Genomic DNA, 3,658 nt, shown 5'->3' on the forward strand with positions numbered 1-3,658 from the left:
GTTTCCATGTCAGTGACATATAAAGGAATCAGCAGGAAAGAATGGAGCAATGACTGTAGGTTTGGATACAATGAGAAGTCCTGGAGTCTGAACTGTACTGATGACAGTTTTACTGTCAGACACAATAATAAAATCACATATATATCTGACTCTTCATTCTCTAACAGAGTAGGAATTTATCTGAACTGGCCGGCTGGTCGTCTGTCCTTTTACAGCGTCTCTGACACGCATAAACTCACACACTTACACACATTCAACAGCACATTCACTGAACCCCTCTATGCTGGATTTAAGTGTTATTATACTGACAGTTCAGTCTCTCTGTGTGAGATTAAACAGCTTCCTGTAAGAAAGAACTGAGAACTGTAAACTTTCTCTCTTCTGATCCTAATTTCTGTCAGTATACAGAAACACACACGTTTACTTCAGTTTTAATGAGACCTACCACAGATTTCTGTTGTTTTTATAGACATTTGTTACTGTGCCAGCTGAGTGTTGGTCAGGTTGCTGGCCTTCTAAACACACTTCATCACAAATGTTAAAGGCTGTGGAGTAATCTGTGGCAGGTTAAGTTTGTTTTCCTGATCTAGTCCTGATCTAGGCTGTATGTGTGCATTTATGTACATTACATCAAGTCACCTTTATTTCTAAAGTGCTTTATACAGTATAGATTGGTTCAAAGCAGCTTTTCAGGGATGCAACAGAGATCAATTCTGCTGTAAAGGAACACTAAGAAAAACAACAGTGTCATTGCTTACATGAGGTCAAATTGTTGTTTCAGTTCCGTTCATTAACTGTAAAATTCATTGATTACAAAATGAGGTCAATTCAGCTGTAAAGCACTGTGGTATGTGATTTGACTCCTGTTATACATCATTAGGTCATTCTTACAAACATTAATATCAGTTGTGTTTCATCTTTGCATTTCTAAATGTATCAGTGTTTATAGACCTCATTTCTTTTTGGAGATTAAAATGTGGAATTTGGATAATCTTGTGTTAATTGCTATTAAGAAAATTAATGTTGTTTTTTTCTGATTGCTGTGATAAATTACTTAAAATATATTTTACATTTATTTTAAATTGTTTTAAAAATAATACACCTGTACATATAATGATGTTATTTAAATAACAGTACATTTATTTTATATAGTTAAAAATATTTATATTTTAAAATATAACTGTAATAGCAAAGAGGTCATGGATTTAATATTTGGACCTTAAACCTGTGTAAAACGGGTTAAACCACACTATTTTTTACTCTGCTTCTTTTAAACAGTTAGAATATTCTTTGTTTTTATGTAAATGTTGTGTTTTTGTGTTTTTATTAAAATATGTTGGGTGTAAAAACATGCCTCAGTATTTGAGAAGTTGCTCGTTTATAGCTCAGGAGATGCACTGGGGTTCTCAGTGTCATTTAATTTAAGTATCAACATTGTACCAGATGTTTCTCAATTTTTATTTATTTATTTATTTTTTTGTGACAGGAAGGGACTGGGGAAAATACCTATAGAAGTTCTATGTACTTATCTTGCAATCAATTAATGATGTAATCAAGACAATGTACCTTAGCAGATATTACTAGGTCACCATGGTCCTTGTAAGGCATGTGAAATAACTTTATAATATACTGTTGTTTTAACACCTTCACAATTAATATAGCAAATTAAGCATACTCAGGTTTGCAGACACTACTTTGAAAGACTTGCAGCAGAGGTTCTAAAGTACATCAACAACACACATCAAATTTTAGGAAAATGTGACACACTTCAGCCATATGGAACATTTAATACGTGTAAGTTAAGTCAAAACAAGGTTCTTAAAAAAAATGCCAATTAAACTAATGAAGACGACTAAATGAAGAAAAAAACACACGATCATGAATTTGATTCAGCAAAAGTCAAACTCAGACATCCAAATAAACACTTGAATATCTGAATTTGAGCAAAACCAAACAAAATAAATGAATAAAGACATCAACCAAAAGAATAAACTTGAATAAATTCAAATGATAATCACTGCTGTTGAACTTTTGTTGCATTTGTTGTGTTTTATTCATGTATATATTTATATATAATTATATTGCACCGACCGGAAATGTGTTGTTCTCTAAGCGTTTCATAATAATTAAAAAAATATTTGACTGACCATTTCAGTGAAAAATATGATTTGAAATATTAATTTAGATTTGTTTGTAAAAGTAATACATACACAACACATTTTAATGACCAGATATTTTTCTTTTTAAATGCAACATTGAATTATTAAACAGTTGCATATTTTAAACAACAATTACATTTACCCCCGGTTTCACAGACAAATCTTAAGCCTAGTCCTAGACTAAAATGTAAGTCTGAGCTGTTTCAACTTAAAGAAACTTGCACTGACTGACCTTATTTTTTTGTCTCATGATGCACACTAGTAATGTTTTTTTTTTTTTTTTTTTTTTTTAAGCACGTGTATAAAAATAACTTAAATGTCCTAATTGAATTATGGCCTAACCCTTAGTCTAAGCCCTGTCTTTGAAACTGGGCCTTAATGTATTTTCTTATTACATTAAGTGGCATACACCCTGGGGCATTTACCATTCTTCTGAGTACCTCCACTTAGACTGAAGGGATAAAGTTTCCCCCTTTAAATTGATTCACACATTTTTTTACCTTTTATAGAGGCATCTTTTATGTCATATTCTTAACATTCTGTTAAGTGTATTACTAATATACTAAAAAAGCAATAAATGATGTCAAAATTAAGTGATTAGATTTAAAACTAAAATCGCAAGTAGGTAGCAGTCACTGTCTTAAAGGAACACTCCACTTTTTTTTGAAAATAGGCTCATTGTCCAACTTCCCTAGAGTTAAACTGTTGAGTTTTACCATTTCTGAATCCATTCAGCCGATCTCCGGGTCTGGCGGTAGCACTTTTAGCATACCTTAGCACAGATCATTGAATCCGATCAATCCTGGCAGATTCAGAAGATTGATTCTAAGAGCCATTTCTGAAACTATTGAACTGGTAGTTGAATTGAAAAGATTTTGATTAGTGATTATTCATCTAAAGATTTGTGAGCGTTTGAATGTATTTGTGAGTCTATGCTGTTTTATTATAAGAATTTTTCAGAGGCCTAATTTTTTTTTGTTATTCCTATGTCCACAAAAGTCCACAGCATCTCCAGAACCCAGCTGTGTGTCTAAAGTGACAGATATTTGCTTTCTCCTCCTGAGTTCAGTAATGCCACAGTGACCTCTGACCCTGTCTGCAGAGTTAAAAAAGATTATGTGATCAGATCAGTGATTGCCCGTTTGACCTGCACTGACTCTGACCATCAGACCCTCATCAGACAGGGAGTCAAGGACCAACACAAAACTAACAAGAAGAGCAAGTATGAGAGATTATTTTAGGCAATCAAACTAGAAGAGAGTCAAACCCTCCTGAACAGGATCTACACACAGCTCTACATTGTAGAGGGAGAGAGTGAAGGAGTGAATGAAGAACATGAGGTTTTACAGACGGAGAAAACAGTCAGAACACAAGACACTGCTTCACCTGTACAGGTGTTTTACCTGCAGGCTGCACCCGACATTTTGCTGGTTAAATGTAAACCAGCTAAACCAGTTTAGCAAAAGTGATCCTATTTCAACAGACTCCATGTTGTGAAA

Source organism: Labeo rohita, chromosome 17, assembly GCF_022985175.1.
Source record: "Labeo rohita strain BAU-BD-2019 chromosome 17, IGBB_LRoh.1.0, whole genome shotgun sequence".
Taxonomy (NCBI): Eukaryota; Metazoa; Chordata; class Actinopteri; order Cypriniformes; family Cyprinidae; genus Labeo; species Labeo rohita.